Consider the following 20,937-nt stretch of genomic DNA (forward strand, 5'->3'; position numbering starts at 1 on the left):
CGGGGCCTGGCAGGCCTGGTGCAGTGGCCTGGTGGCTGAAGTCCTTGCCTTGAGCCGAGATCCCATAGGGGCGCTGGTTCTAGTTACGGTGGCCCCGATTCTCATCCAGCTCCTTGCTTGTGGCCTGAGAAAGCAGTTGAGGCTAGCCCAAAGCGTTGGGTTCCTGCACCTGTGTGAGAGACCCAGATGGGGCTCCAGGCTTTGGATTGGCACAGCTCTGGCTATTACAGTCACTTTGGGAGTGAATCAATGGATGGAAGATCTTCCTCTCTGTATATCTGACTTTGCAATAAAAATAAATAAATCTTCAAAAAAACTAAAAATGAAAATCAGGATGAAGAATGCAACATTCATAATAGTGGAAGCAAATGGTATCAGGGATGAATATTATTTTTCAACATCAACATTATTGATGATACCTATTCCCTAAAATCACCGTGGGTTTCAGAGATTTATTTCATTAATAAACTTCATGACATACTTCATATGTTATAACTTGTAAATTTATCTGAAAATTAAAAAATAATAGAGAAAGGAAGGAAGAAAGGACAGGAGAGAGGGAGGGAAGGAGGGAAGGAGGAAAACTTCCTTTGGAGAGAAGGAGAATGGAAGGGAGGAAAGGAAAGTTGAGAGAGAGGGGGAGGGAGGGAGAGGGGGAGGGAGGGAGACAAGCTGGCAGAGAAGGAGAGAGTCCAAGAAAACACAGAACTTCTTTACCCCTCAGGAAACCAAAGACCAAAAGGAGGGTGTGTTTCTTTCCCTGTATTTAAGAAGAAGGTATCAGTCAAGCTACAGCTGGAACGTGGGTCCAGTGATTCTGTCATGGGGGCAATTTGTCCAGTTTTCCATTGCTTCCATGTTAACAGGGCCAGGTTATTGGGGTCCACCTTCCAGGTAAGGGTGGAGAAACTCTGGGAATATTCAGCAATACTCAAAATGTATCTGCAATACCATGCCTTTGAGAACATGTTTTATGTGAAGTATTTGACACAGTAGAGAACTTTCTCAAAAAATGAATGCAGACACTGGGGTGTTGAAAATCAATTTCCACACAAATGGCTAAGTGAACCTGAATCTGAAATCTTCAACTAGGACAAATGCTGAAAGAACTTAGCAGAAATGTAACAGATGACTTCAAATATTAGTAAAACATTAGAAAAATATGCTGTGAAGTTTGAAAGTTTTTAGCTTTATTCTGCATATAGAGTGGCCACCTACTGCCAAAGGACAGAAATGTAGTGAGGGTGACTTGGGCTTTGAAAATTAAAATATCAGCTCACAGGAAGTAGCAGGATGTCTAACTCTGGATGACGGTCTATTATAGTCGAAGTACTTCCTAGCACTGTGAAAGAAGCTGAAGGTTAAACATTCAGAACCTCCATTTTCACTTTAATGGATTGCACTGTATAATTCAGGTGACAGGCTTAGTGAATTTTAACCCTAAAATAGATCATACAATATGATATTTATTTTGAGTTATGTCATTTGTTATCTATTCGAACTCAGTTCCAGATAGTGTTAAACCATGAATGACTCTGCTTATTAACTACCCAACTGTATGAAGTTAATTAACTTTTTGAAGCATCAGTTTCTTTCCCTCTTATTGTCCAATGAGAGTGTCTGTCTCTGGTAAGCTGAATAATACCCTCTAATAGGTGCACTTGCTAATCCCCAGAATCTATGAATATGTAATCTTCCATGGCAAGTATGACTTTGTAAATGTGATCAAGGGTTTCATGATGAGGAGATTATGCTGGATGACTTAATTGGACCAGTTTAGCCACAAAGAAGAATGCACAACGGTCAGAGAAGAAGGTTCTACAATGATAAAAGCCAAGACTGGAATAAATGTTTTGAAAATGGAGGAAAGGGTGGCTATTTAGCCTTGTAGTTAAGGTGCATGTGTCCCGTATTGAAGTTCATAGGTTCAGTATCCAGCTCTGGCTCCTGACTTCAGCTTCCTGCCACTAGAGTCTGGGAGTCAGCACTGAGGATTTCAGCACTGGGTTTCCTGCCCACTGAGAAGAACTGAATTGAGCCCCCAGCTACAGCCCAGCCCTAGCCAATCTAGGCATTTCATAGAATCTCTCTCCCAACCCCATCTCTAATACGTATTTTTTTTAATGGAGGAAGGCATGAGTGAAAGAAACAGCCAGCCACTAGAAGCTAAAAAAGACAAGAAACCAGGTTTATAGGCCTCTCTCTGACCGGAGCCCTGTGAAATTCACACATGAATTAGGATCTGCAGACTTCCAACACAATGCAGTTACGCTGCTTAAAGCACTAAGCTTTTGAATATTTTTTCCAGCAGCAATAGGAATATGCCAACTATCTCATAAGGGTTTTTGTGAGGATCAGAAGCGCTCAACCAATGAAGACTTCATGATTATCTATTACACCTGTTATCCACCAACTTGTCCAATGAAGGCTCTACCTCACATTGGACTGTATCAAGGCACCCTCAGTTATTCTTCAGAGGACATTTTTCTAGCCTTTCTAGCCTTGTTACATTAACTACGTGGGGAGAGGACAGCCCCTGGGGGCAAAGGATCATGCAAACTCTAAAATTCAAAGTTGATAGGCTCAGCCTATGTAAGTAGATCAAGAAGTGCTTTCTGAGTCTACCCTCTTTCCTCTGCCACGTTGAACCTGTAAAGTGTGTCTGAATTCTCTAGTGCCAACTCCTAGTTGATCATGACATTGAACACTAACTAAATAGGCCTAATGCCAGGATGAAAACAAAAAGAAAACTAGAATGTATCACTTAGCCCTGCAATAATGATGTCCACATCCCTCATCAGAGTGCCTGGGTTCAATTCTTGCTCTGGTTCCTAAATCCAGTCTAGCCAGTACAGATCCTGTAAGCAGCATGTCAAGTAGCTGGGCTGAATTGAATTTTGGGCTTTCAGCTACTATAAGTATTTGAGAAATTAACCAGCAGATAGAAGGCCCCCTTCTTTCCCTCTATTCTTCTCAGTCTCCCCCAAAAAATAATAATAAAAAAGGAAGATGACAAGAGGAGTAATGGCTCTTACTTTAAAATGTATGCTTTAAAAAAATCTATTCAACATTTTGCAAATTTTTTTTTCTTAGCATAAAATTCTAGCTTTCAGGGTCCATCTGGATTTCCCCTGGCTCCTTCTGTCTTTAATTGAGGCCCTTGCTTCCACAAGCAGGGCTGGCCATCCATCCTCACCAACGGTTCTGACCAGGCTCTGATCCTTCTAAGTGGCAGGGTGCTTGACACACTTTCCTTGTTGCTAAAACTGTAGATAATAGTAAATAAGGATCAAATGTAACGAAAGTAGAACAGACACCACAGTGCTGATGAACAGAAGCTTCCTTTCATATCTTTGCTTTCCTAGTTCACCATGGAGGAAAAGTCTGTGAAAAACGCTTTCCCATCCATAAATTATTCTGTAAATGCCAAAAAAAAAAAAAAAAAAAAACAAAAAAACACCACATTCTTATTTAACTCAGCACGAGATTGGAAGTTGTGATAGAGACCACGATGAGATTCAGTTACATGCAAAAGACAAGTGACTTCACCATGAAAGAAACCTGAAAGTGAAAGTAGGTATTCCTGGGTCTCTACCAGCTGAAATAGACAGGCGGGGCATTTTGGGGGAAAGGACTGATATAGTCCAAAGCACACAGGCATTGTTTCGAACAGGAAGAAGTTAGTATATGTGACATCAAATGAAGAGGGGATAAACAGCAGACGGGGACAAGGCTAAGGCCGTGGCTACAGGTCTGCTTGCCTTACTGAGCACCTGAACTTGATCATGCAGAGTTTATCAAACAAAAGACACCTGAGAGGTGGGCATTTAGGCTGAGGGGTAGGATGCCTGCATCCCACAGCAAAGGCCCTGCTCCTGCTCCTGACTCCAACTTCCTACTAAATATGCATCCTGGGAGGCAGCAGGTGCTGGTTCTATTAGTTGCAGTCCTGTCACCCATGCACTGAGTTCCTGACTTTTACTCTGGCCCAGTCCCGACTGTTGTGGGTATTCGCATAGTGAATCAGCAGATATGAGCCATCTCTCTTTACCTCTCAAGAAAAGAAATAAAAACAAAAAAAAATTGTTAAATAACAAAAATTAGAAGTATCACAAATCTGGTGAAGGTAGCATTGTGGTGCAGGGGATTAAACTGCCACTTAGGATATTCATATTTTATATTAGAGTGCCTGGATTGAGTCTAGGTACTCCACACTTCCAATGCGAATTCTTGATAATGTGCCTGGGAGGCAGCAAGTGATGGCTCAAGTACTTGGGCGCCTTTCACTCATGTGAAAGATACAGATAAAGTTCCTGGCTCTTGGCTTCAGCCTGGCCCAGCCCTGGCTGTTGTAGGCATTTATTATGGGATGAACCAGTGGAAAGAAGATTTGTGTTTCTGTCATTCTGCTCTTCAAATAAATAAATCTTATCCAAAAACCAAGCAGAAGAATTCAGAAAGCAGCAATGGTCCGATCTGAAAAAGGAGTGAACGGAGTGGAGCTGGAGAGCTGGTGTTGAGCCAGAACCAACTTTCTGAAAAACACCTAGATTTGGGAAAGCAGTACAGTATCTCCAATGACCAACAGTTTCCAGCTTTGCTGATTCGGTGTATGGTGGCCTCACCAGCCCAGCTACTGAGAACCAGGGCACAGTCAGAGAAAACAAAGCATTGGAGTACAGATACTAATAGAATAATGCAATGAAAGGCACAGAGAAGAACAGTGCCAGACAGTAGAGGCACATGGGCCAACTGAGGCTAAGAGGAGGGCTCGGCAGGCATGGGCAGTGTGATGCAGGGACAAAAGAGAAGGATGTCAAAGAAAATTAGTATGGTGCTAGTCTACTGGACAAAGGGAAACAAGACGGTCCTGCAGGTCAAGAACAGAAGCAGTACCACAGGTCTTCATGTGCAGGTCCTGAACTCCGAGCACTTGTTGGTAAATATACTCCCTAACTGGATGGGTACTCTCAGGGTACTAACGTTCAGGTACTTGGCCTTGTATAAAACATGGGCTGTGTCTGTTCTGTGTAGCTAAGGAGAACAGGCTATTCTGTTTTTCCAGGATGTCAGAAGGTGCAGCCAGCTTTAGCCACAATTTTCAAGCACTGAAAGTCACGTGAGTCCCAAATGTGTTGAAAAAAGGCAGCAGAAGAGACAAGTAACGTGGGCCCAGAAATGAAACTGAAGCACACAGCCAGGCACTCAACAGGAGTGAGTGCCAATGCCGGCTGCTTCACTGGCTTTTAGAAGACTCAGAAAGAAGACACTATGAAGTTCCAGTCCAATCGATTCTCATCTCAAATCAGTAGGAATTAACTACAGCTTAAGACAACATAAATAAATAAATGCTTACACACACAATCATCCAGAATGCCCTTTAGGGCAATGCCTGGAGGAAGTGGGGACCGGAAAGCACTAAAAACGGACAGTCGTGACCGAGAAAAGAATTATACAGACCAAAGAGTGAATAAGGAAACAACAGAATTTCTACCTAAGGAAAAAGGGCAAGGCCCTACGTTCCACATTGCAGTGCTGGTTCGAGTCCCAGGTGTTGTTTCCAATTCAGCTCCCTCCTCACGTGCCTGGGAAAGCAGCAGAGGATGGCCAAAAAGCTTGGACCTCTGCCATCCATTTGGGAAATCAAGATGGAGTTTTTGTCCCCATCTCTCTCTGTATGTATGCATGTATACACTCTCTCTTTCCCTGTGTTTCAAATAAATAAGAAGAAATATTACTGTATTAACAATTAGTATATACCTGGGAATAAGAACAGAGGCCCATGCCTTTGTCAAAACAAGGGATATGCAAAACAGACCACAAGAGATGCTGCTTTCCAAAGGGAAACAAGGACAGAACATAGAGACACTACTGCAAGAGGCTGATTCTTGGCGGGAAAAGCCCAGCACTGCAAGGTGAGACAGAAGCTGGGGCTGTGCAGCCCCAGGAAAGCACAGCATAAACAGACAGAGAAACAGACATAAACAGCATAAACACACAGAGAAACAGACAGGTCAAGTGGGGGGTGTGATTTGACTAAGAAAGTCAGAGTCAAAACTCAAGCTTGGATTTTCTTTTTAAAAGGATTTATTTATTTCTTATTAGGAATATACAGATATACACAGAGGAGGAGAGGAAAGACAAAGAGGAAGAACTTCTGTCTGTTGATTTACTCCCTCAAGTGGCCGCAACGGTCAGAGCTAAGCCAGTCCGAAGCCAGGAGCCTAGATCCTCATTCAGGTCCCCCACACGAGGGTGCAGGATCCCAAGGCTTTGGGCCATCCTCGACTGCTTTCCCAGGCCACAATCAATGAACTGGATGGGAAACGGGGCCATCAGGATTAGAACTGGTGCCCATATGGGATCCCGGCGTGTGCAAGGCGAGGACTGCAGCCATTAGGCTACCATGCCGGGCCCAGGATTTTCTTATACAAGATAATAAATAGAGCCCAGCATTGTGGTGTAATGGATTAAGCCACCAACTGCAATGTCAGCATGTCCTATAGGTGCTAACTAGTCCTGAGTTGGGTGGCCCAGAAGATCATGCACATTGAATTACCTAGGATTATTTTCTTTGAAATGCTCTGAGCACATTTCTTTTTCTAGGAAAGATCGGCTATCTATGAATAACAATAAAGAGTGTCATGTGAATCTCTTTATGATGAAAGAACCTGGAAAGAAAAAGGAAAGAGAGATAACTAAAAGCATTTCTGGGCTTCAAGTCCAGCTGGGGTCAAATGTCTGAAAGGCCCAAGGATAACTCAGGGGTCAGTTTTGTAGTACAGTAACTGTAGTTGCTGCCTGGGACATTAGTAACACATAGGAAGGTCAGTTTGAGTCCCGGCTGCTCTTCTGTTCCAGCTCCCTGCTAGCATGCTTGTGAAAGCAGAAGAAACTGCCTTAAGTGCTTAGAGACCCAGAGGAAGAGCCAAGGTTTTAGCTTCCGCCTGGTCCAACTCTGTCATTGCAGTCATTTGAACAGTGAGTCAGCCAATAAAAGAATAAGAATAATCTCTCTCACTGAAATAAATAACATAAATATTTTAGAAGAAGAGGAGGAGAGGGGAGAGGGGAGGAGAGGGAAGGGGAAAGGAAGGAATAAGAGAGGAAGAGGATGGGAGGATAGAAGATCTTTAAGCCTCGTGGGAAACAGTTGATTCATAAGAGATCACTCAGTCTCTGTATTGTCAAATGTGTAAGGACCAGACCCACTTTCTAGTAAGCCTAAAAGGAAGAGGCAGATCATTGCTATTTTTCTGGACTTACTCGAGGATCCTGTTGCCTACTATCCTGAGGCAGAGAGGAGATGGAAGCAAGAAAATGAACCCCCTTTGGGGTCCAGAGTACATATTTACCAAGCAGGAAATGTGGTTGCCTTCCTCTGAGCTCCTACAGAACTCTGTCCCTCCCTGATGACACAGGTCAACCTCCATATGCAATTGTTCATTTTCATGTCCACATCTTGGCTCTCCTGCTATTTTGCAAGCTTTTTGCAGGTAGGGCTGTTTCTTGACATCATAGTAGACAAACACACAGCTCCTGTTTGTCCAGGGCTTTGCACTTTCCTCACATGCCCTTGGAGGCACTATCTCCCTCAGCTTCATGAGCCCGTCAGTTAGGTGGGGTAGGCACATGACACTTATTTCTCACGTAGCCAACTGAGATTAAGAAAGGTGAAATGATTGGAAGGTTGCATGACTGTCCTGCTGAATCCCACAGTCAGGAATGAAGCACAACAACCCAGGCTCCCAAATCTGGACTCTTGCCCCTCTCTCAAGATCTTCCTCTTCTTTTCTTTTCTTTCTTTCTCTCTCTTTCTTTCTTTCTTTCTTTCTTTCTTTCTTTCTTTCCTTCCTTCCTTCCTTCCTTCCTTCCTTCCTTCCTTCCTTCCTTCCTTTCCACAAAATATTTACTTTATGCTTTATAGGAAAGGCAACATTACAGAGAGAAGGAGGAGAAAGAGAGAGAGAGAGAGATCTCCCATCCACTGATTCACTCCCCAAATGGCCACAATGGCCAGAAGTAAGTTGATCCAAAGCTGGGAGTCGGGGACTACTTCCTGGTCTCCCAGGAAGGACTGCAAGTGCAACAGCCGAGACTCAAACTGGCACCCATATGGAAAGCCAGTATTGCATGTGTCATCTGCTATACTATGATGCTTGCATCCATCTCCTTTCTCACTTGCTCCCTATATGGCTGGTGGTCAGCCAGGTGGCCATTTAGAGCAGAGTGTCAGGACAGCAGAACAAAGGAATAGAGATACAAGGTAGTTAAGAAGAGAAATGGAAGGGTAGGCCTTTGGTCCAGTATGCTGCTTGGAATGCCCATATCCTGTATTTAACAGTTAGCTCTTGAGTTGCGTCCTTGCTCTGATTTTAATTCCAGATTTCAGATAATGCAGACCCTGGAAGACAGTGGTGATAGCTCAAGTACTTGGAGCTGCCTGACACCTACATGGGAGATCTAGATTGAGTTCCAGCTTATGGGTAGTACCAGGCCCAGTCTTGATCACTGTGGACAATTGAGGAGTGAATCAGTGTTCTGGTTCACAAAGATCTCTCTTTGGGCCTTTCAAGCAATTGTTTGTTAAAACATTTATTTTTATTTGAAAGGCAAAGTTACAGAGAGAGGACAGATAGAGAGGGATCATCAGAGCCAGAGTTCAGCTGATCTGCAGCTGAAAGCCAGGAACTTCTTCTGGGTCACCTATGAGGGTACAGGTGCCCAAGACCTTGGGATTTCCTATGCTGCTTTCCTAGGCCATTTGTATGGCAGTAGACTGGAAGTGGAGCAGCTGGGACATGAATTAGTGCCTATAGGGGCTGCTGACATTACAGGGTGCAGGATTAGCCTACTCTATCACCATGCTGACCCCTCAAATACTTTTTTTTTAAATAAAGAAATTGAGAGAGGGCTTGGAGGAGTTGGACACCAACTATCTTCATGTTTCTCTAATCTGGCAAGGTCCTGAACACCATGACTCCTTCATTTCCACAGCAGAGTCGACAGCATTACCATTGGTAGAAGGAACAAAATGAAAGTAGGCAAATGCATGTGCATGTTTTACGCCCATTCTTTATTTAGAGAATGAAGTGGCATTAAGAGTCTTCCAGAGCAGTGATATTGGGGTAGGGCCCTGGGGGTTTCTGTTCCAGTGTGGCTACAGGGCTCCTCAGACAACTCAGAGCTGCTGGAGGATGCTCTCTGTGTCCAGGAGGAGTATTGGCACCAGGTGAGAAGGCAGAAGCTCCTCTCCAGTGCAACTGCAGGAGGTTACACACCCCCAGCGCCTTGGCTCAGGACACCTAGGAGCACAGCCCAAGATGACAACTGCTGGCTAAGTCAGGGTCTTAGGGACAACATCCACAGGTGGGAGGGAAGCATGCCTGTGCACGGGAAAAGGCCAAGAGGTGGTGTAACTAGAGCTCTAAGTATGAGTGACAGCCCTCTAGGCTGTATGGAGGCAAGAAGGCTGAGCTGCCCCTCCCTGTCACTCTGTCTCCAGCTGAGGCTGCTCCTGGGATAGCAGCTGTCACCTCCCAGGTGACTCTGGTTGAGCCAGATGTCATGAGGAAGTTCTTCAGTGGGAGTGCAGCTGTGAGGAGCTGGAGGACAGCTACACATCTTCCATAAGGGATCTGGGTGAAGGACTAATTGCACCTGTAAAATAACCTTCTGAAACCTAGATGTGCAGCATTCCACACGGCTGGTGTTATTCCAGGCTGGGTGCCCTCACACTTCCAAGCTGGCTGCTGCTACACTGTGGGAGGCCTGGGGAACCAAATCACTGCTGGGATTCTTTCTGCACTACCTCCTGTTTTATGAAATCACACAATTTTTTGCATGTTTCAGAGCCTCTACGTTTGTTGGTATCTTTCAATCAGTCATCATTTCCTTGTGACAAGGCATGCAAGAGAATTTTTTATAGGTCTGCTATCCTCCACCCAAGTTTTTCAAGAATAGGCTCAAGAGCTTTCAAAGGAAACTCATTTTTTTTTATTTCACTGTGAACACATTAGCAATCTTCTTAACACATCCAAATTCCATGTCCTTATCATTTCCATTCACCAGTCATCAGAAAGAGATCTAATTCTTAGAAAACTTTCTCCTCTACGGGTGAAAGAGCTGCAGCTCAGATTACTTCACAATATAAGACATGATTTCAAATCTGCTGGCCCATCTGCTTCCTACCCAATGGAGAAATTTCAGTTAAAACCTGATCCCATTTAAGGAGGCACTCAGGACAACCCAGCCCTCCAGGAGTCCTGTGACCCACATGGTTCAAAGCACAACTTTTCCTCCTTTGACCACAGCAGTTCAATTAATGCAGACTAAAATTAACTTTGTGATTCGAATAAACTCTACTACAAGACTCATTATGCTGCTGATTTACACTGACTTGTAAACAACTCATCTACATATTTTTGCATACACATTCTGGTTCACCCCATCTTTAGTTTCTAGCTTGATTTTTTTAACATGAGTACAGTTGGCCGTTGGTGTCCTTATATCAAAAATATTCATAAAAATGAGTTACCTTTGTATTGAACATGTACAGATTCTTTTGTTATTTCCTTCATAATCCACTACACCTATTTACACAGCATGAACACTGTATTACATAAGTAATCTGCAGGTGATTTTAGTGTATGGGAGGGCTGGGTAGGATGTATATAAATTCTATACAGTTTCATAGCAGGAATTCGAGCACTGGAGGATTTTGGTATCTCTGGGGGATCTGAAAGCCATTCTCTATGAGGCATAATAAAAATGACTGAATAGGCTTTTATATCTGTTCAATTAAAAGTTAATCTTAGCCTATAGTTGCTACTTAAAATTCTTTCTATGGATCCTAATTTTGTTACTAAAAGATGCGCAGTGGCAGCAGGGTTCATGGCAATCCTAAGTCTGATATATATATTTATTGCTACATAACAACTCCTATCAACTTAGCAGCTCAGAGTAACAAATTTCATTGATCTCAGTTTCCACGGGTCAGGAGTCCAGGAGCAGGAGCTGAGGCTCCGGGCAGCACAGCCCTCCACACAGACTCTCTGTAGGCTGAGATCCAGGTGTTGGAGGGGCTGCACACCCACTGTTGCTCCAGGTTCCTTTTATGAACACACTGGCTGTTGGCAGAATTCAAAACTTGGCATTTATAACTGTTCTATAAACTGGCCTCTTCACTTCTTGCGAGGTACCAGCTGAGGGCTGTTCTCAGTTTTTAGAGACTACTAGCCATTCCCTACCACATGACCCTGACAATCCTATGGCAATTTATTCTTTAAGGTCAGCTGGGAAAAGTTTCCTTCTGCCAGGAAGAGGTCTTATCTGATGTAAAGTGGTCAAGGGACCACCATGCCACCATATTCATGGTTTTTCTATAGACAAGAGAGGGAAAAACACAGGAGTTTGTACATGTGAGATGTGGGAGGATCTTCAGGGTCATTCTTTAAGTCCACCTGCCTGGCTGAGACATAGGGAAAAACCTTGACAGGAGAGGGATCTGGGGGAGGGGGAAGGATATTTGTCCCTGTCAGGGAGCAGGAATTTTATGCTAAAAGCAATGGAGTTCTATCAATGGAGGCTCCTCCCCTTGGGGAGGTATAGAAAGAAGTTAGTGACAGTGGTTAAGAAAAGTGTTCTAGAAACCATGGCCTTCTGAACTAACATCACAGAATGAACTGAGACAAGAGAAGCAAGCACAGTACAACCCATACATGCACATGGCTCACTTGTTCATCATCTGTCCTCTCATGTACAGCTAGTAACAAAAGACGCCAAGACCACACTGACTCCGTTGCCACTGCAGTTAAGTGCTTGCTTAAACACATCCATGACAAACAAAATGTTCCATAGCACCAGAAATGCTTTTCCAAACACAGGCACTTAACACCAGTTTTCAACAAAATACAAGGAAAGAAAGGGGGGCTTGAATTCCTTTCCTGTAAGTTGTTGATGCTTGTATATCTTTCTAATTTTTGTGCACTACAGGGACTTGAACCATATGGGTGTGCCCTTAGCTCTCTCAGCCTTTGAAAGGAATTGTCTCAAAAGCAATCCCTCCATTAGACAACAACAAATGTTCATTGCTCCTTCTACTCTCATCTCTGCCGGCTTAACTAAGCCAACTCTTTCTCTCTACTTGGCGTCTGACCGCAAGCAAACAATCCCAACTCAGACAGGAGGGCTGCAGGCAGGGCAGTACGCTGGGAGGTTATCGAGGGACAGGCGTTTGTTTCTGCAGAGATGCATTGTGCAGCCTCTGCTACATACCAGAAAGATCTTTCTCAAAATTTCAAAATTCTTGCTAGGCCTCCAATGACGTGATATCACACATCCATTTCTCTTTCACTAATGTAACTCCGGGAGTTTTACCTAAACCACTGCATTTGCTCTCTCAATACTGTGTGACAAATATTTGTTGGATGTGTCCCATGGCGCTGGGAAATACTATGCTATTAAACATGGCTGAATGATGGGCCCCAGAAACATTTGGATCCCAATACAGGACCCTGTACATTTACAATTATCTTCTATGATAAAAAGAGACTTACAGATGTGGCAAACTAAGAATCTGGTGGATGAGAGTTCATTTTGCATTGAGTGGTCCTAAAACAATCACAGGGATCTGCATTGGGAAAAAGAGGGAGTTGGGGAGGGAGGGGAGGAGTGGTGTAAGAGATGGAGATATAAAGACAGAGGTAGAAGTCAAAGTGATGTGGAGCCAGGAGCCAACGAACACAGCCAGCCTCAACCACTGGGAAAGCAAGAGAACAGACTCTTTCCCCCACAGTCTCTGGGGGGAACACAGACTGCTGCAACCACTGTAAACTTCCAGATAATAAATGTGTATTGCCTTAAGCTACCAAATTGGTGATAAGCTTTTTTGCAACAAGTCATTGCAGTGGAAGTCAGTGAAATCTGGCACTGTCTTCCTCATAGCCTTTCAACTAATAAGGCATCTCATGTGTTGCCAGAATTTCCCAATGTTTCATAGTCATTGTTAGATTATATATATATACATACATATATATGTATATGTGTGTATACACACATATATACACACATATATTCACATAATATAATAATCGGTATATATGTATCTGATCTGCAATTTTAAAAAGTTGTCAACTTAGGTAAATATACAGTATCACTCCTTTAGAAGTTCACAATGTGCTTTAACATGTGAAAGAAAGTTTAGAAGCTGATTTCAGGGGTGAGTATTCTGGAATAATGGCTTAAGTTGCCATCTGGGACACCTAAAGGCCATATAGAATACCAGTTCAAGTCCCTGCTGGTCTACTTCTAACCCAGCTTCCTGCTAATGTGTCTGAGATATTAGTGGTGGTGCTCAGGTAGCTGGGTGTCAGTCGACCATCTCACATGGAGCTCCAGGCTCCGGGTTTTGGCCTGGCTTAGCCTTAGCTATTGTGCCTATTTGGGAATGAACTGGTGGATGGAAACAATCTCACTATTTTGTCTCTCCAGTTCTTTGTCACTCTGCCTTTCAAATAAACCTTGGTAAAGAGGAATAGGTTTCACTTAATTTCTATCAGGAGGGCCCAGCACAATGGCTCAATGGCTAAATCCTCACCTTGCAAGTGTCGGCATCCCATATGGGTACCAATTCATGTCCCAGCCGCTCCACTTCCCATCCAGCTTCCTACTCGTGCCCTGGGAAAACAGTGGAGGATAGCCCAAGTCCTTGGGAACCCTGGATCTGTGTAGGAGCAATTTGGAACAAGCTCTTGGTTCCTAGCCTCAGATTGCCTTAGCTCAAGCCATTGTGGTCACTTGGGTAATGAACCAGTGGACGTAAAATCTTTTTCTCTGCCTCCGCTTCTCTATGTAAATCTGCCTTTCCTAGAAACATAAATAAATCTAAAAAAATCTTAAAAATTTCTATCAGGATGTATTTGACCACAGAAGCTTTTAATTATCCGTGAGCATCAATATCATTAACAGTGTGTGCTATGTGCCAGACACTGAGACATACGGGTGAATCCCTTCTTCAAACTACGTACGGCTTACACAACCTTTGATCAGCCCAGCATGCCTGAAGACACTTGAAACACACAATGTTTTAGTTAGCCTCGTAAGTATTTCACTTTCTTCTTATCAATAGGAAGCTATGATCCTGGAGGGCAAGACTATTTCTTTACATGTTAAAAGCCTCAAGACCAGGGCTGACACCTTGGTGTAGTAGATGGTGCAGTCCTAGCATCCCATACTAGGTCGTATCCCTGCTATTTTACTTCCAATCCAGCTCTCAGTTTATAGCCTGGGAAGGCAGTAGAAGATGGCTCAAGTCCTTGGGGCTCCTTCACCCTCATGGGAAACTCCTGGCTATTGCTTCGGATTAGCTCAGCTCCAGTTGCTGTGCCCATTGAGGAGTGAACCATTGATTGGAAGATCCCTTTTTCTCTTTGTCTCTTGTTCTCACTATACATTATTTTTAAAATAATACTCAAGATTGCCTTCCACAGCATTGCTCTTGGGGAGCTAATGTTCCCTAGAGAGGACACATATACATGTGCGAGAAGTAAGATGTTTAGCAGAAGAAAGGAGAGGGAATTTTGATATCACTTTGACAAAGAGATAAACATAATTACCAAGAGATTAAGCCAATGATCTCAGATTAATTTACGGAAGAGTCACGGGAATATCTCATCCAGAAATGCTTCCTGTACAGCATGAACCTTTAAAGCCATAAACAAAACAAAACATGACCTTTCGGGGGACTCAGCATACACACCTGGAGTTTCCATTTTCAACGTCACGTGCTTCAGCCCTTCCCTTACTTCCTGTATCTCCATTCTAATCAAAGTCTGGGACTTGGTAGTGGTGTTTATGTGACTTATAACAGTACAGTGGTCTAGCTGGGTCTTCCAGATATTCACTGCATCAAGTAATGTTACAGAGAGAATTAGTTACCTCCCTATTTTTTCAAAGGAAATAAGCCACATTTCAACACATACTATATTCTAGAAGAGCCACTGTTGTCTTTGTGGAGTATTTTTCGGCAACCTCCATTCTCCCACGCTCACAGGGGAGAGGGGCATAGAGCACACAGTAAGTAGTTACACACAGAGCACCTCTGTTTTTAAGAAATTCAGTAATATAAAAATAAAGTCAGATGAATTTTTTTTTGCAGCACATGTTTTAATTATAAAATTGATAAGCACAGCCTGCAAGGTAAAATTACTTTCAACTCAAATTAATCAAATTTCAAAGAATGGCTACACACATATTTTTGAAATTCAATTAGGGAAAAAAATCTGAAGCACTTAATGAATGTTATTAACTACAGTAAATTGCCATGAGAGAATCACCAGCAACTCCTTTTAAGCATTGTTGAATATTCTATACAATCCATCTTTCTGCACCAATTAACTACTAAGGTGAGCCACAAAAGAACCAAAAAAAAAAAAAAAACAATAAAAGCTTTTCAACTTAAAATGATCTGAACATTCCAACAGGTCTAAGTGAACCGTCAGAAAACCTAGCATGAGAGCTTTCTTTTCAGTAACGAGAGAGAGAACGCCTTTTGTTTCATCTGGTCCTGTTAATATATTAATTCCATCAAGTTCAACTGCCCGGTATCAGTTTGCAGTTGGCAGTCCTTATGATACAGAATGTCAGTACTTTTACTTCTCTCCTACTTCCCCTGCGCTCTACGCTCCTCTTCCTGGGAATGAACAGTGATGATCATGCCTAAAGGTCATTCAAAATACACACAACTCTACTCTGAGGACCAAGTTCTGGAGTAACAAGAATGAGCAGGCTAGTGACAAATCACCAGTGACACCAATGAGAATCTGAGCGGCTGCACATTTCTATGCTTAAAATGCATTGAGGGTTGATACTCTGTAAGAGTGAGAAGACATGAGAGGAGGATTCATGATGCAGTGAGCACCCCAGTGAGTGGCAGGGGTTTGAACTGTGAAGGGACAGAAGGTGCTGCTTGCTGACCAAGGATGACCACTGGAGTTACCGAAAGAGAGCAATAGTCATGATGACCATATCATTCAGGCAGCACTGAGAGAATGACTTCCACTCTTAACCAAGTTCTCTTCCCACAAAACTACCGTGTTGATCTGCAAGGTTCAGCTACTTCTCCCTATGTAGTTTATACCCTGTGACAGCACTGGCTGCCCCTTGAACTCCACAAATCCTTCTTTCTATGCTTGTCATTTGCAGAGTGTTGACCCCATTATAAGCACAAAAACAACTAGATGGGTGGCCACTTGGCTCTCATTGGTGATTTGTTATTTGAGGAAGCAGGAGACAGTGCAGTGGTCAAATCAGCACTTGGGTGACCCACATTGCAGGTCAGGTGCAGCTTTCTTCTAATGTATAACCTGGGAAGTAGCAGCTGATGGCTCAGGTCGTTGGGCTGCTGCCACGTTTAGGAGAGACGTGGACTGTTCTGGGTTCCTGACTCCAGCCTGACCCAGGGCCAGCTGTTTCGAACAGCAACTGGGACATCTTTGATCTGTCTCTTTTTTTCTCTCTGTCTTTGAAATAAAGTGGGTCAATAAATAATAGTTTAAAATAAGAATAACAGAAAAACATAGTATAAAAACTTGCACTATGAAATAATCAGCATAATTATACAGAACTACAAATCAGAAATACAAACACAAATGCTGTTGAAAAAAAAATTAGTAAAAGTCTGTTAGAAAAGATCTTATTGCTGAACTCTGAGAAAGACAATGCCCCCAAAAGAGGTTAAACAGAATGAAATTGGCAATGTGGGTAAAATTAATGATCACTTTACATAACTATATAAATTATTTTCTAGATACAATTGCTATTGATTAGGAAAGCTAAAGTAGAGATAAGTAGGCCTTACCCTGATTTCTTCCATTTTATAAGGAAAACAGCCTCACAGTACGAAAATTTATTAAAATAAACTTACAATTGTAGTTCTCCCATCTTGCTAGGGCTGCAGTTGAGAAATACATTGCCTGAACTGAGATACACCCCAGTTCAGGACCTTGAGGAAAGTACAAAATCATATGAAAAGTAGAAACTTTGGCCTTTGAATGTTTACAACAGATTTGGTTTGTTTGACTAATTACGGGTTAAGATGGCAAGGGTTAGCAAATTCTGGGTGTGAAAACTGATATTTGCACATAGCAAGGCCCTTGGCATTTTGGAGAGGGAGGAAAGCCCAATCCGGCAGGTGACTGCAAAGGACCATGTGCTTCCAGTTAAAAATAAATGACAGGGAAGCCACACCAAGACAGACCAGGGAGGTGTGAGCTCAGAGACAGGCACAATAAACAACTGAAGGTGGGTTCAGAAAAAAGAGGCAAAGCAGAAAAGGCTTCAGTCTGAAGACAAAGGTAGAATTCTGAATTTGCTGGAGGGGAGTGATGGCATGTGGCTATTGAGAGGGACACAAGCAGGAGGTGGAAGGTTGGCCAAAAACAATGAGCAGAGGACAGCAGAAAATCAAAAGGTCTTCAGGAGCCATGATTACAAATTCTTGAATGCCAGGTATCTGTGCACATCTTTCCATGGAAGCATGATGAACAGGGTATTGCATCATTATAAATATTCCTTATATTTTTACCCATTTGCAAGGGTTCACACACATGACTCTTTTCTGACATCAGAGCAGGTCATTTTAATATTAAAATGCAGTATGTCACACCACTGTCACATTAGCTGTTCCCAGAAAACAGTATTTGGCCAGACAGTCCCAGGAACCCATGCTGGAGAAGGACACTGGACAGAAAACAGTAGGCCCGTTTTAGCTCAGTAGGGAAAGGAGGTAAATCATTCTTCCTACTTATTAATAGACCAACATTTTTTTTCCAAAAGCTCTAATCTGTAGTGAAACTTTTGACTTTCTCCCCTGAAAACTGAAAGTCAGGGTAACGATTTTCTGCATAATGCTTGTCTACAGACTCTATGAATATGTGCATGTGAGTTAAGGAGGTAAGAAAAGACTTTTCAAAGTAAGGAAGTTATTCCAAAGATTAGCCTTATCTTTTAACGAGATGCTATATGTGTGAGGATATTTTAAAGGAGGGACTATACTGTTAATATTTTCTGCACAAATTCCAGTTCTAGTAATAACCTGTAATCGTGGGAGAAAGGAAGATTAACTTGGGATGAAGAATAAGTCAAAAGACGGATACCATCTTGGCTGTGAAGTTCTTCACGGGGCTTAATGCTTTGATATAAAAAAGAATAATCCCAGAGATAAGACAATCTAACACCTAAGTACCTAAATGAACTTTCTATGACTGATTAGGGGAAAAAAAGGAAAGGAGAGAGGAAGGAAACAAGATCCTTTGTGAACAAAGCAGTAGAACTTCACTTTCAACATTCTTACTTTCTGCAATGGAAAATCTTGTTTAATCCTATAGAATTATAGTTGAGGGATTATGTGACATTTATTCTTAATCTGAGAAGTCTTTATGTTAAGTTTGAGAAGTTAGAGGCTGAGTACTTAAAAGAGACACTTGGAGAGTGACCCGTTCCTGGACACCATAATTTTACAGCAGACCCAATATTTCTGTCACTGCGACTTTTACACCAGCTCATTTTTTTGGGCAGCTACTCTGCTTTCAACTCCTCAGTTATGAGTTTCAAAGTTTGAAAGATACCTCATTACTTTCCAAATGGGATTTTTTCCCACTGTGTACATTTAAGTACATATTCTTTTTTCTGAAAATAAGACCGTTTGATTCATTTGCAAGGCCTTTCTGTTTTAGTTCATGGCAACCCTTGAACTTAGTTGTTCCGAGCACTCAAAGATTGGATTTTTGGTTATGTAATGACAGGTGTCACCCTTCAATACAAATTAAACCAGGCGTTATAAAGCATCAGTAAATGAGAAACTGAGTTGAAAAAACACATGCACACAACTAGCCAATCTATAGCAGGCTCAGCTGTTTTTGAGAGAGAGATTAAGGTGCATACAGTCAACTGGTATGAAGGTCATTAAACATGATGTTGCAATCTTAAAGTGCCATTGACATGTAGTGGCACTGGATCGTTGGCAGCAACATAGGATTAATCCACGCCATCCTTTTACGAGTTACATTTTCACTCAAAGTCACTCAAAACCATATATTATGATGATGTATCATACTTACAGCAAAATGTTCTAAAAATCACAACACTTTTTCTTTAAACCCAGATAAAATGCTTATGTAGTCTACAGTTTAAAATGCAGTTTCCCACATGAGTTTTGGTTAGAGGAGAGGTGAACCACAGGCTCAAAATTCGATAGCTGAAAATTTCCAAAGAGATAGAAGGTATGAGAAAGCTGTGCTTTAATTATTATTTCTCCACTTGCTGACAGCGTTGTAATTAACAAATTGCTGTAGTAGGGAATTTCCTGACTGTCCTGGGAAATAGCTGAGAACCACCCCAAGCCAGCACCTGTACCTGTTGCATTCTAAGTCAAAGCCAGATGCGAGCAGCCCTGGTTCCAGGTCCTCCATTCATTTTCCACCAGCTGCTAATCGGCACTTTTCCTGTTGGCAATGACAGCTGCTTACAAAGCAAACAGCTCTGCACTCTGAGCGGAAACGCTCACTTCTCAGTCCATGTTGCAAGTACAAACCTTCCTGGGAGTCATTTCGGGAGTGAATTCAACCAGCAGCTGATAAGCATGTAGCTGACCTTTAAACTCCAGCCTTTAATAGAGCATTGGCTTATTTCACTTTGTGTTTATTCAACAGTTCCAGGGGTCACAAGATCTGAGTTTACGGAGGTGGGATGAACTGAGAACCTTGCTCCAACTGTCATGTTGCAACTGATAGAAAAAGGTTGGGGGCTGATCTTGTAGGGGCCAAAAGCCCCAATGTCAGCATCTTGACATCACTGGCTCCCTCAAGGTCCCTAATGAGAGGTACCAATTACAGGAGAAATGAGAGTGATGTTCCTCACCATGGGACAAGGTGAAACTGAAGGAGAACTAGTAATTGTGATCCTATATTTATTTTAAAAATTAGTATTTCATTTGTTATGAATATTTTGGCATGGATTTCTGCACGATAGCAATATTTATCTCAGTTACTTAGTTTTAGGGTGTTCTCTTAAATTCTATAACCACAGTAAAGTGGCTCACTGCCCTCATCCAAATCCTTGTCCCACTGTGCCACCTCATTGTCCCTATCTAACACTGTCATCTAATGATGGAAACAGACCTAGGCAGGTGTAGGGAGATGCTAATAGCTAAGTGAGAAGAGCCCAAAAGTTATAACAGAAAGCATTACAGGAGCATAGACCAGGGGCCAGGCATGTTACACATACCCGTTATGGTCCTCAGCTTCAGGCAAGGTCTACTAAGTTGCAGCTGAGATTGCAAGAAGCATGCTTCTAACTGCTTTCCCTTATCCCGGGACCTGGTTGAAACAACCACCTGGTACTCAAAGTCTTTACCTTGCAGTTGTCCAAGATCCCTCTTCTGCAGCTCAGGTGATCTGTCACCTGCATCTGTGACTGTGATCACCCAAGGTGGTTAATGGAGGAAGCCAGTCAAAGATGGTCTCCTGGATGACAATGCCTTCACTCTTTTTGCCTCATCTGCTATCCCTTCAGGAAAAATTTTTCTCATCAAATCGTTTTGTTTTCCTAGCACTGAATTCCGAACAAGGATGAATTATTTCCATATGGTGACTGAGCTGTATTGTATCCAGTAAAACAGCATTGGATCTGCAATGCAAGCTCTGGCCCAGGACATTCCTCTGAGCACCAGATTCCAGCTGCCTGGTATCTTCCTCCGATATCTCACATCTTAAACTCACCTGTTCAAAACCACACTGATCTTCTCCCTAACAAGCCTGGAAACTGGCACTGTCAGCCATCTGTACTCAAGCCAGAAACCTAGCAATTGTCTTTGACACCTGTCTCCTATCCCCCATCCAAACAATCAACAATGTTTGTCTATTTAAATAGTAGAAACAA

General features: G+C 42.6%; 1 protein-coding gene across 10 annotated transcripts in view; it reads right to left on the reverse strand.

Moving 5' to 3' along the window:
• Nucleotides 1-20,937, reverse strand: part of THRB (thyroid hormone receptor beta) — a 337,755-nt gene that overhangs the window by 280,484 nt on the left and 36,334 nt on the right. For 2 of the 10 annotated variants that reach the window (XM_058657053.1, XM_058657057.1), the window contains exon 1: nt 19,414-19,584. The exons of the other annotated variants lie outside the window; for them this stretch is intronic. The gene's annotated coding sequence lies outside the window, so the exon portion shown is untranslated. Of the gene's footprint in view, nt 1-19,413; nt 19,585-20,937 lie in introns of those variants that run through there. 10 annotated transcript variants of the gene reach the window in all.

This window comes from Ochotona princeps, chromosome 30 (genome assembly GCF_030435755.1).
Source record: "Ochotona princeps isolate mOchPri1 chromosome 30, mOchPri1.hap1, whole genome shotgun sequence".
Taxonomy (NCBI): Eukaryota; Metazoa; Chordata; class Mammalia; order Lagomorpha; family Ochotonidae; genus Ochotona; species Ochotona princeps.